The sequence below is a fragment of the Alosa pseudoharengus genome, unplaced genomic scaffold (assembly GCF_046254945.1).
Source record: "Alosa pseudoharengus isolate Yale_2024_CS ecotype anadromous, Long Island Sound unplaced genomic scaffold, YU_APseudo_1.1 YU_APseudo_1.1_scf_19, whole genome shotgun sequence".
In the NCBI taxonomy this organism is placed as follows: domain Eukaryota; kingdom Metazoa; phylum Chordata; class Actinopteri; order Clupeiformes; family Clupeidae; genus Alosa; species Alosa pseudoharengus.
The window spans coordinates 10,313,972-10,327,215 of NW_027468657.1; the positions used below are offsets into that span (position 1 = coordinate 10,313,972).

The 13,244-nt window shown below is 39.0% G+C and overlaps 2 long non-coding RNA genes across 7 annotated transcripts; one reads left to right on the forward strand and one right to left on the reverse strand.

The window, feature by feature from the left end:
* The first annotated feature begins 219 nt into the window (after window positions 1–219).
* Window positions 220–5,187, forward strand: LOC143132255 (uncharacterized). Of its 4 annotated transcripts, XR_012988273.1 has the most exons (9): window positions 220–436; window positions 1,190–1,294; window positions 1,400–1,466; window positions 3,677–3,770; window positions 3,958–4,041; window positions 4,156–4,245; window positions 4,343–4,435; window positions 4,567–4,643; window positions 4,770–5,187. It is a non-coding gene; the product is annotated as an uncharacterized LOC143132255 (long non-coding RNA). The 4 variants fall into 4 exon arrangements; XR_012988272.1 differs by having other exon boundaries at window positions 1,190–1,466; window positions 4,764–5,187; XR_012988270.1 differs by having other exon boundaries at window positions 1,190–1,466.
* Window positions 5,188–8,506: 3,319 nt separating this feature from the next.
* On the reverse strand, window positions 8,507–13,031 carry LOC143133054 (uncharacterized). Of its 3 annotated transcripts, XR_012988424.1 has the most exons (7): window positions 12,959–13,031; window positions 12,372–12,585; window positions 10,410–10,566; window positions 10,084–10,222; window positions 9,869–9,963; window positions 9,269–9,312; window positions 8,507–8,684 (listed from the first exon to the last, which is right to left on the reverse strand). It is a non-coding gene; the product is annotated as an uncharacterized LOC143133054 (long non-coding RNA). The 3 variants fall into 3 exon arrangements; XR_012988425.1 differs by lacking the exon at window positions 12,959–13,031 and having other exon boundaries at window positions 10,121–10,222; window positions 12,372–12,893; XR_012988423.1 differs by lacking the exon at window positions 12,959–13,031 and having other exon boundaries at window positions 12,372–12,893.
* Between the last annotated feature and the right edge of the window lie 213 nt (window positions 13,032–13,244).

Genomic DNA, 13,244 nt, shown 5'->3' on the forward strand with positions numbered 1-13,244 from the left:
ATAGCTTACTGATAGCACTAGTTCTTTCGTCTCAATACTGATTATGAAGTTGTTATAAATGTAATACACTACTGCAGAAATGTTTATATTGCTTAAGGTGGAAATAAAGTTCTTTGGCAAAGAGATGCATTCTGGGAAGTGATGTGTTTAAATGTAATGGCTACATATACCCAAGTTTCTTTCATTCGGAGATTTATGCTCATTATTTTACAAATTTGAGCAAGGATATAAAATATTAAGACTGTACTTTTTCATTGCTATTGATATTTTGGCGCAATTTTGTGCATCGCGTCACTGTGTGCGACGATCCCAGGGCGACGCTCGAAAAAGGAAACAGCCCCAGTGTGATAGGCTGGTTGCTGTCATGTGACACACGCCACCACAAGAAAGCGGAAACGCATCGTAGAGCGAGAGCTGGCTGGCTATGTGGGGTAAGGTAAGTTAAACTACGTTAATTTAGTAAATAAATAATAATGGTGTTGTTTTTTGTTGTTTCGAACAAAATATAGGTATACTTATCATGACCAAAAACCCTTCATGCTGTAAAACAACTAGAATCACGCGAAATTAGTGCAATTTCTTAGTGAATGTCTTATAATGGTAAAAGACGTGGAGAAATGCGTGATAATTAGCCAAATAAATAATTGTTATGGTTATTTGGTTAAATTATCGAAATGAGTGCGATGGTGATTGAGATGGTGTTTGACATTAAATTATAAGCAGGTCAGTTTCACGTAATAAGCTATTTGTTTCTTTGGGTCTGGGTAATTCATGTGACAAAAAATTCTGTTATGCTACTACCGTTTTTCTGAAAAACAAAGCAACATTTCTATCTCCAAAATAATGCATTTCTGAGTGTACTACGTAGTGCATGCAGCTTTTAATGTCCAAAGTAGCCTATACTGATTTTCCTGCATAAGAACTACAAATACTCCTTCAAAACTACAGTGTTGACACTTGAAGTTGTGGAGTTATATTTTAGTAGCCTATTCTATAATAGAATAAATACCCACATCAGTTTTACCCTTGTCTCACCTGTATACAAGGGTACAAGGTGTATGAATTGCAGTAGTGATCAAATGAAAAAGGAAAGAAAGGTGTCCTGATGTGTTGTTTAGGGATGGTGCTGCAATGTTTTCTCGACATATCTTTATGTCTTTTTTTCTCCCCTCTACTTATGTTTTCACAGATCCTTGCTCCTGATATCCTGATGTATGGGTTGCATTTCATTAAATTACTCCAACAGAACACTCACAGAAAGGAGAGTGGTGTCAAACTACAAGACAGCCAGTATGTAAGCAAGGCCTTGTTTGTCCTTGTTTGGCTACTCATTTGTCAACTTCCTGAAGAGGCTGAAGCATGCTGGCCTTGACACCTCAGTCCTTGCTTCCATTAACAGCTGTGTTATGGAGTGCATCCTCACATCATGGTCTACTGCAGCGGTGGATACAGAGGACAATTGGCAGGTATTTTACATCACTTTTACATTACTTTTACTGTGATTTTGCTAGATATGGTTGTCGCTGTGCTAAATATAGGCCCATATTGTAGATTTAGATTGTTTCTACAGATTGTAGAAAGTAGATTGAACTGATACATTTAGGCCTACACTGTTAAGGGACAGCTGAATTGACCACCTAAACCATATATTTTCTGAAAGCCTATAGCCTCTAGATGTCAATTAATATACATTAAGACATGTCCCACCTTCCCACTGACTTTGGTGCATCATAAGGCGTACATAGGCCCATATTGTAGATCGAGAAACGCATTGTACAGCTGATATATTTAGGCCTACACTGTTAAGGGACAGCTGAATTGACCACCTAAACCATATATTTTCTGAAAGCCTATAGCCTCTAGATGTCAATTAATTAAGACATGTCCTACCTTCCTACTGACTTTGACATATCAAAACTCCACCTCTGAAATGGGAGTGGTCAACTTTTTTTATGTTTTTCCTTCACAGTTTTTTTTGTGGGTGTCTCAGAGATCCCACCTTTGGAACACTTGTCAGGGGCCTCAAGGTGGTGCCGTGCGTTTTGGTCCCATCCCTCTAGCACCTAGCTTTACCGCGCCAGCAGAGGGAAACCTTGTATGTTTCGAACCGTTTATCTCCTTCCGGGAATAATCCACCGACTCCAAACTGAGCCTGGCTTGTTTGTGATGTCCCGTTGTTCAACATATTCTGATTTCATACTGATCGGATCAACATAAGTGTGCTTTTTGGCTAAAAATTGAAAAATGGCTAAATGTTAAAGCAACACCAAAGAGTTTTTTGTACCTTAAAATAGTGTTTCCAAAATCGTTTCAGTGGTTCATCAACTCGTAACAGGGTGAACGGCACTTTCTGCATCCGCTTCGAGGCCCTCTATCGGCTATAACCGCACTATGTAAGTTTGCCGGATCGGGTAGCGGATATGTAGTTCGATGGAATGAGACATGAGAAACTACAAATTTGACTTGCATCTGATGTCGCAATACATCGTACTTTCATAAAATCATGCAACATATTCTACCTTGTCTGTGGACATTGTTATTTGCAAAGCTGGTGCTGGATAAACAAATAGTGCGTGCGACAGAGGAAAAGTTCTTTGGTGTTGCTTTAAATTGCCAAAAAAGTAGGCACAATGCTTTGCGTTACAGCTAGAGCGATGAAACTTTGCACGCTCTATGTGGGTCTTGTGCAGAAGGTCTGACTTGAATTTCAGCCTCGTAGCTCCATGCTACCACCCAAAACTCCACCTCTGAAGTGGGAGTGGTCAACTTTTTTAAAGTTTTTCCTTCACTGTTTTTTTTGTGGGTGTCTCAGATATCCCACCTTTGGAACACTTGTCAGGGGCCTCAAGGCGGTGCCGTGCGTCTTGGTCCCATCCCTCTAGCACCTAGCGTTACCGCGGCAGAAGAGGGAAACCTTGTATGTTTCGAACCGTTTATCTCCTTCCGGGAATAATCCACCGACTGGATGTGTCCCGTTGTTCAACATATTCTGATTTCATACTGATCAGACCAACATAAGTGAGTTTTTTGGCTAAAAATGTAAAAATGGCTAAACGTTAGCAATTCTACTGCTTTGTTATTTTGCCACCATATGTACCCTAGCAACACCCAAGCAACCACCTTAATTACCCTAGCAACACCCAAGCAACCATCTTAATTACCCTAGCAACCACTTGTATAATGTCAAGCTAGCAACCACCATAGCAACCAACATGCTTACCCTAACAACCACCATAGCAACCATGTTATTTTGCATAGCAACCACCATATCTACCTTAGCAACACCATAGCAACCATTCAATTTACCCTAGCAACAACCACAATATGACCATAGTAACCACATGACATGTCCTAATGTATGTTAAATCACACCTACAACTGACCAGCTTTCAGAAAATATATGGTTTGCATGGCTGAAACTGCTTTGCCTTTGAGTTGGAGCTCAAAACTTATCATATGTGTACCTCGTTCGCCAATATACAAAATAGTGCCATGTATAGAGTTATGAACACTGATCGTATGATATGCAAAAGTCTGCAGGAAAGTAGGTCAGGCTTTCAGAATACAGTGGGACATGTCTCAATTCATGCTAATATTGGGTGCAGTGAAGAAAGAAAGGGAGGGAGGCTGCTTTTAAAAGAGAGGGAAAGTATAATATTTTTAATATTGTTTTCAGATGAAGAATTGGTGCGGTGGTGAGGCTGGAGCACCCCTGGCTTTTGCCGTATGGGTTGACTTCAGCAGTGAGTCACCCACCGTTAATTTCACAGGTATATGTAATATGTTTTTATTCAACAACATTTCAATGATGAGATCTATCGAAGATGACATTCAATGGAAGAACAATTATTTTAGTATGGTCACAATCTGGCCCTGAGTTTTGATAAAAATGATATTGACACAAACCGAATTGATAATGGATTTTAAGGGTTTTTTTCCCGGTTACGGTTCATTTAGGGCCAAAGTATCTTGAGGCCTTTTGGACCAATGACAGGAAGGCTGAGCTGCTAAACATGTACACTAATAGGGGTGTGTCAAGTGGTATGTATAAATGAAAGTGGTGTTAAGGTTTGTTTCTGTGTCAATCCTTTCTTGAAGTTCAGAAAAGGAACCTTAACATTTGTTTTTAATGACACTGAGCGTACTGTCTTACAGATGCTTTGGGGGGTGAGAGGCCATACGTTGACCCTGATATCAGTGGCACACATTGCCGGATGGCAATTGGCCGTCTGATAAAAGAACATGGTATGACTGGCATTGTATGTTTTCAATTTCCTTATTTAAAGATCAAAATGATGCAGACTACTGAATCTGATTACACTTTAACACCCTTCTATCTCAGCACTGAGTCAGGGTTTGTCTCGGTCTGAATATCTGCCACAACACAGGCCGCCTTGGTGGCCTGAGGAATTGCCCTTTGCCTCAGTCAGTGACGGTATGTTAATATTGACCAACTATTACTGTTTCAACTGCATGCACACAGCTGTTGCAACATGATTTGACTTTTCATAAGAGTATATGATAAAACCAGTAATGATGCATTGTTTGCCATTTTTTATGGAAAAGGTGAAGGGCGTAAAGCTTTCACTGCTGAAAAGCTGAGGCAGGTGGTACGCTCATACAATGCGTATTACAATCTCCAGGTATATATACAAATGCATGAACCTGTCTAAAACCTTTTGCATACCAGTGTGTTTTACAGACTAAAACAGATTTGTACACACATATCTAACAATAATGTGCTTTTCCTTTAATCTGTTGAGCTGCAGCAGTCTGTTGAGGCACCACCATCACCCCCATCACCAGCACCAGCAGCAACACCAACAGCAGCACAAACACCACCAGCACCACAAACACCACCAGCAGCAGCGGCAGATCATAAAGAAGGATCACAATACTACATGTCATTTCCTTTAATGTGTCAACATCTTTTGGAAAAGTAAAGCATCTATCATCATAAAGCAATCTCACTTTTCTTTGTTGATAAGCTACGTGTTTTTCATCGTAATTGATTCAATATCCAAGTGTGACAGTTTTGGTGTACCATGAACAGAACAGGACAATTGGAAACAGTTAGCCACCTATGTTACAGAGTCTAAAAACAAGCAGATTAGCACTAGCAGATTTAGAAATAGCTTCTTTCCCAATGCAATAACAATAAAGGAATTCATTCATTTAGTCATTTCAGTTTGTATTACTACTTTCATTATTATTGTTGTAATCTCACATGTACTATGGCTATCATAATTAAAATGAGATAGATACATAGATAATGTGTCAGTGAAAATACATATATGAGCCAATGTTCCAGCAGATGGGGTATGGATATCGGGCATGCATATCCACTCCTAGGCCTATTCTCCTACACTCCCCCTGTAGTAGCCAGCATTACATTGAAATCTCTCACTTTGGCCTATAGGACACTGACTGGATCTGCTCCTTGTTATTTTAATTCAATGATCAAGATGTACTTCCCCAACCGCCCACTGCTGTCTTCTGATTACCATTTGTTCTGTCGACCACTCATGAACGCTAAATTCAAGACTCTTCCTCAGTGGTTCCATGTGGGTGCAATAAGTTGCACAGTGCTCTTTGTTCCTGTGATAGTTTACAGTGTTTTAAAAGGGGTCTAAAGGCACATTTGTTCAACATGCACTTAGTCCATTAAACAGTAAGCAACTTGTTATTATATCATTGATTGAGTGGGCATTTGTTTATTAGCCTATTGCTTGTCCTTATTACAGTCTGATCAACATCTTAATTTATTCCCTGTTCAATTTAAGTGTTATATCGTTTTATATATTTATATGTTGCTTTGAACAGCAAAGATTAGGATAATGAGCCTCCTTATTCTTCAGCCAAGCAGGTAGGCCTACGGGGCGTTGCCTAGCAACAAGGGTCAGAAGTAGCCTACTGTACACGTTTTTCGATATTTTGTGGAATTATACTTCTTTTCATTGAATGCCAATGAGTCATGTACTAACTTGCTTTAACTATTTCTCTACATATTATACCCAGCAAAAGTCGTCTGTGCCAGTGTGCATCCTAACAATAATTTGTTTATGTTTTAATACAAAGCCGTTTTAATGAACTACAAATTCGGCGCCATTGTTATAAAGCAGCGTTGAAATGAACGCTACACGTCATGGGGCATGTAGTCTAATTACAGAAATAGCTATAATTTCAAAATTACAAAAATATTTGTATATATAACATGAGAAACATGCTTGAATTATTAAGATGTATCACCTGCTTGACTATAAAGTCAAAAGCTTGCAACATTTGTAATATTTTTAAATACATGTTATTTTCCCATTTTTGCACATGAGGTAGCCTACATATATCATTGCATATATCAGATAAAAGCACAATATAGATGTTATGAGGTGCTTGGTTTGATCCATGAACTTGTGTGCATCCAAAATCTCTTATTGCAAAATCCTTAGAGAAGCTGATTAAAGCTGAGCTCCTAATCAAGGTGCAACCTCTCTTGGATCCTTCCCAGTTTGCCTATAGGGCCAAGAGGGGGGTGCAGGATGCTACCATCACTCTACTAAGTCTTCTCTATAAACACCTGGAGGAAAGTGGGAATCATGCAAGGTTGCTCTTTGTAGATTTCTCCTCGGCATTTAACACCATCCAACCCCACCTACTGATTGAGAAACTACTGAACAACTTTAGCCTTGACCCAAGCCTGATTGGTTGGCTACTTGATTTCCTCACGCAGAGTTCAGAGAGTGAGGGTAAATAAAGTGCTGTCCAGTGGCCTAACATCATCCACAGGCTCACCTCAGGGGTGTGTTCTCTCCCCCCTGTTGTACATACTGTACAACAATGACTGCCGCAGCCAGTATGACAACAGGCACATTCTAAAATTTGCAGATGACTCTGTAATTGTCAGTCTCCTGAATTCCCATGAGAATGAGCATGGCCCTGTTATCAATGAATTTGTGTCATGGTGTGAAGATGCTTTTTTGCATCTGAACATCAGTAAAACCAAGGACATGTCCATAGATTTCAGACGCCTTCCCCCTGTTCCAAAGCACAGTGTCATCAACGATCAAGATGTTGAAATTGTATCATCTTACAAGTACCTAGGCACCTTGATTGATGACCGGCTTAAGTTCGACCTGAACACCACCTCGGTGTGCAAGAGAGGGCAACAAAGACTCTCTGCACTTAGGAAACTGGCTAAGTTTCAGGTGGACAAAACATTGATGGCATTGTTTTACAAAGCTTTTATTGAGTCAATCCTCACATTCTCCATTATCTGCTGGTATGGAAATGTCACCATCAGAGACAAAAATGCACTTTCCAAGATAGTAAATGTGGCCAGTAAGATAGTGGGAGTGAAGTTTGTTAGTCTCACCGAATATTTTAATAAGCAGGTGTTCAACAAAGCGATACAAATATATCAAGACACAAGCCATCCCCTGTATTCTGAATACGTGCTGCTGCCACCTGGCTTGCGTTTGTTGGCATCCTATTGCTTTTAACCATAGGTACAAAAATTCCTTCATCCCCTTTTCTATTCAAGTACTGAATGTACACAACAGGAAAAGATAGATTTGTCCATTTAGTGACCCCCCCCCCCATATTCATTCACTTCCTCCTCTTATATCTAACTTATTTAATTAAGTTTTATCTTGGTTTTACTGACTTTTTAGGCATTGTCAGACCTATTTATGTCGTGTGGTATGTGATCCTGTCTGCAATCAAATTGCCCATTTGGGACAAAGAAATAAATTGAACTTGAAAACTGTCAAAAAATGCAGCCGAATAGCTGTGTGGATGGTACTTTGCAGGGCTGTCGCGTAGGTCAAAACTGACCAGCAGAACTGACCATGTCATGCAAATTATGTTTATTTCATATCAAAACACTTGCATCAGGTAAAAGCACAATATAGATGTTATGAGGTGCTTGGTGTACTCAAGTAAATGTACTCCGTTACTGTCTGGCTCTGACTGCGCTGTAGTAGAATTTGCTATATGCACATGATGGGAATGCTCTATGTGTCTCTGCTGTCTTTGAAATGGCAGGTTATCTTTTGTGTGTATTCCTGTTTTGCTTTACTGATGCTAGGGGAAAGTTTGGCTCTCGTTGTTCTCAGATCAGTTTCATCCTTGGCTCTGAAGGCGTTCTCGGCAGCCTATGGACATCTCCTGTCATGTCTTCCAGTTAGCCGGGTCTTTGTGTGTGTCACATCATCGATGCACTTACTGATGTAAGTAAGTAACAGGAGCTCCCATGCCACAAGGCACCTGGACCCTCTAGACCACAGTCAAAAACAACAGCAAGTATACTACAATAGCAACAATGACTTAAAACAAATATCAAAAGCAGTAATTACTCTGTGGCACTTTTAAATGTTTAGTGAATGAAAGTTCTTCTGCCAGTTTGTCCTAACAACTGCAATACAAGAAGTAGTGGGAGACAAGCTAACAACACACAACACGGTGATTCTGTTGAGAAAACAGGGTGGTAAAACATGTGTGATACTTCCTATTCAATATGGCAACTAGTAGTCTTTATTAACTTATATTATATAAAAAAATACAAAAGAACAACACTCAGCTAAAATATTTGTTGACTGTTGAGTGAGTGAGTGAGTGAGTGAGTGTGTGTGTGTGTGTGTGTAGATCTTTATCTTGCAGGCTCCCAGGTTGGCAGACAGGTTTTCCCGCTGAGAAAAAAGGGGGAAGATGGTTAGTGAAAAAGACTGTAACCTGTATTCCAGTTTGATTAGATATTCTAGTGGAGGGATGTTTAGATTAACCAATGTCATAATAGTGTTACAACTAATAAAATATCTGAATACTCCACAGTATGGAAATAAAAAAAACTGGGCCCTGACATTCTGAATTGACAAAAGTTACATTATCAACATCTCAGGTTAGTACATTTACAAGTTCAGAGTGCAAATGAATAAAAAATAGTTTATAGCTCACACTCACCCCAGACAACACTCTACTACCAATTGCCATAAAACCCTACTGTTCATACTTGAATTTCCCCTTGGGGATCAATAAAGTATCTTTCTATCCATCTAAAACATCAGGTACACAGGAGTGTTACAATATAAACTGATTTACGGTATATATGTTTACATGTAGCCTGCAGTACCGGTATATAACTAAATTATAGCATAGACTATAATAACTAAATCTGGTACATTTACATGTCCTACAGTATATGTATGGCTGCTGGAACAACGTAATTTCCCTTTGTGTAATTGTGAGTATCTGGTGTAAAAGATAACCAACTCACCACATTTTGGAAGGCACCCAATCTATTAGGATCTCCATCTTCCCCTGTGGCAGGCAAACAAAGACATAGAAAAATAGTGTCTTGCTTAAAAAGATAACATTGCACTCAACTTAACATTCAAATTTTAACACTTCACATCAGTGACTATCAGCGTTTTGTAGACACGTAACACTTTTTATGATGTTCAGTTAATATCTCCTCATGGTCCACTCACTTTACATTCCCTATACGAGCTGTAAAACATCCTGGTCAATTTACACAGTCCCATAAACTGGAACATAGAGTAACTGCAGACAAACATTCTGGGGTTGGTAGCATCTCTAACAATACTAAAACATGCCATGAATATTTTTCAGAGAATACTTTATATTATATTTATATATAATATAGGGGTGAGTTATCTCTGGCGTGTCTTGTTCGGGATTTTGAACATAAACACAAAGATGAACAAACGCAATATCTGGTACGATTACTGATACTGACAGTTACTGATCACTGATTTCAATTATTCCGCAGTGCCATTATACATTTTTAAAAGTGATCAAAAAGTACTGTTACATCATCCATTGTTTTATTTTCAATTTTGTGTATGGAAATAACCTTTGTCTTTCTCTTTTTTAGTACTCTTCTGTACTGCTGCTTGTACATAGGGCTGTTGTGGGGGCACTCTTGTTCTTCACTTCCTTTTCTAGAAACTGTTTGACATAAGCAAATAGTAGAATGTTAATCAAAATGTTAACATACATACAGAACACAAATAACAAGCATATCATATAATTCATCATACAGTGTACAGATTAGGGCCTGTATCTTACATTCTCCGCAACTGACTTTCTTCCCTAACGCAATTACCATTGCTAATCTACACTTGGTGGAAAGCCACATTTTCTGACATGAAGATGGCCTCCTCTCATTGACCCGGCAAATTGTTTGGATCGGTCAGCGCTTTCTTTCCTGAAAGAATACAAGCAACACAAACAATACACAATGTACAATAAGGTCAAATGTGAAATGTAGGAGTGATGTCATGATATTTTTCTGTACATTTTGTTATTTGATGTCATCTAATTTTCAGTGTCCCACATTTTTCAGAATTGGGGTTGTATAGAGACGTTATAATGTATAGAAAATGTGGAATCACCTTTAACCATTAAGGTGAAAATGTCCTTAATGTTATTGAGGCATTTACTTTCCCCCCCACTTAACCTCAGGCCCTGAGGGAGAAGCATTTGTGGGTTTCTCTTTGGGTATTCAAGAAGGAGGACGGGACTCCAGCCCACAGCATTGAGCTTCTCAATCTGAAAAAAAAAAAACCCTGTTACTTTAAAAAAACATTTATAAATTGTGCCAGTGATATATGTTTACGTTTATGTATTTAGCAGACGCTTTTATCCAAAGCAACATACATATAAATTACAACACGCTACGGGCTAGCAGATGCTACGGGAATGCACTAGTTGAGAATGTACTAGTTGAGAATGTACTTGTTGAGAGTGTATGTGGGAAAGGTGTGAAAATATGTGCGTGGGTTTGGTGTGCATGTCTATTTGCATGTGTGCATGATTCATGTATGAACGTGTCACTACAGGAGCATAGTAGAGGTATTACTCATTTTGACACTTCATTCTTAAAGGTTGTATCAGTGATCCTGGCGGATATTGCCTGTGTTTTTGTTATTGTTTATGTTCAAATTTCTTAGCAGACGTTTTTGTCCGATATATAACTCATTTTATATTTTGTCTGAGGACCAAACAAGACACACAAGAGATAACTCAACCTTACCACCAGTATTCATTTTTAAAAAATCCATGCAATGCTTGGTTATTGTTAGTGGTGTACTACCAACCACAATGTTAATGTCCGGTAGACTCCGCGGTTTGTGGTGCATGGGCTGCGTAAAAATACCAGAGTCTTTTTCAGCGCCTAGAATGACAGGAGAGCTAGCCGACCATGAGAAAATATTAGCTGAACATTATAAAAGTGTTTTGTCTTTACAAATCGCTCATCATCGCTGATACAACCTTTAACCTAACATTAGTACTATGGTAATGTAACCAGGGCCTGTGCTAGCCATTTGGGTGCCCAAAGCACAAATGCATGGTGCCACTCTGGTGCCCCCACTATTTTGGATACTTTATATTGTTGGTTGGTTTAATAGGCCTACTGTTGGCAATGAAAAGTCGTAAATCTACTATGGGTCTCCAACGTCGCTCTGTCAGTAGCCTGGCTGCCTGCCCCTTCTGAAGGCTAAAGCAGTAGGCTACCTTTAAACATAATTGTTGCTGAGAAGAATCCCAGCCTACGAATTCAATAACAAAATAAATCATGCATAATTAAAAATTACCTTGATTTAGGCTACTTGGGTATGGCATAAGGCTTGGCTACACACAGTAAGGTTAATGTGCAAAAAATGAATGAAGTGGCTATTGGCTCGCAAATAAACAGCGGATGGAAAACCTGACACAGTTTGAACTAAATTTAAACTGAACATTGAAGCATAAAATACCAATCATATTTGATATTGGCCATGAGTTCCAACATTGAGCAATATAATCAAACAATCCAAAAGTTAATTAGGCATAAATCCAAACTAGACCGAGAATCTTCTGCTTTTGATACCATGCCACTCCAAATGTGTCTCACCATAAAACGCAGGAAAAAATACCTTAGGCCTGTTGTCCATGAAGGCATGCCTGGCAAATTGATATTTTATGAAGATGTAACTGGTTGCTTTGCTTTCATTAATGGTTTAGCTAGTCAAGTTTGCAAGGAAGAGACATAACGTGTGAACAGGCCACAATATCCAGTAGGGACGCGCTCACACAGATGCGGTAGCGGGCAGGAGAACTGTTAGCACAGGCTTTACATAAAATTATTCAACAGAAGCCTTATAAGAAATAAATGCCTGCCTCGAATAAAGGCCTGTGGTTTGCACAACCTAAGTAGCCTAAATAAAAGACCCGCCACAATTTGAGGATTTGCGTCATGATGATTTTCTACGAGCTATATTTTTTTGGTGCCCCCCAGGCACTTGGTGCCCCACGCGCAGTGCATGTTCTGCTTGTGCGGAGCACCGACACTGAATGTAGCACAAATGACTTACCAGAATAATAGCATCATCCATCAGATGGGAGGTCAGTTGATTCTTTTTGGTATTGGCCTCCCAGGTTTCCTTTTTTTCATTGAAGCTTTCTAGTTGTTTTTTTTGCCTCAGCTTCTGTGGCTGTGGTGCCGTGCATACTGGGCATATTTTGCACCCATTAAAAATGGATGCAAGACATGCAGGGCATTTTTTTTTTTAACCCTCCCATGACAGGCTGCAAAAAATCAACAAGAAAAGCATACCGGTAATTAGAATTGCTATTGTTTAAAAATACAAATTCCTCAGTTGTTTAGAGAGATTGAACCATTAAACAACATGTTCAGTCTTTCAACTCAGTTGTAATAAAGGCAATCCTGTAATAAACAAGATTTCATCTATTTCAAGACTGATATTTGGGACCAACTCAGGGTATCTAGTATAACACTATGCGATTTGCTGTTCCTACATTAAACGTGGATTGATGATTCGGTGTTCCCCCAATGCCAATTGGATATTTAACAGAATCCGATGCTCTTCAGGTTAACAATAATGAAGTAACAATTTAGTGTCTTTCAAATTTGTGAAAATAAAAATCTTGGAATACTTACTATATGAGAATGAAAGGGTGAGTGTGTGTGTCTGTGTGTGTGTGTGTGAGAGAGAGAGAGAGAGAGAGAGACAAGCATGTATCTCGTAAATTATCTGTAACAAAGACAAAAAACATTGTTAGAATGATATTTTATCTCTACATTATTAGCAAAAATGATAGATATGATATGATTACTAGTTACATGTTCTACAAGAATAGAATCTCCTTGACTCTAATCGCCTGACCATCAAATTGCTCAGTAACCATTCATGTTATATTCTACACAAGAATGATTGAAGCACATG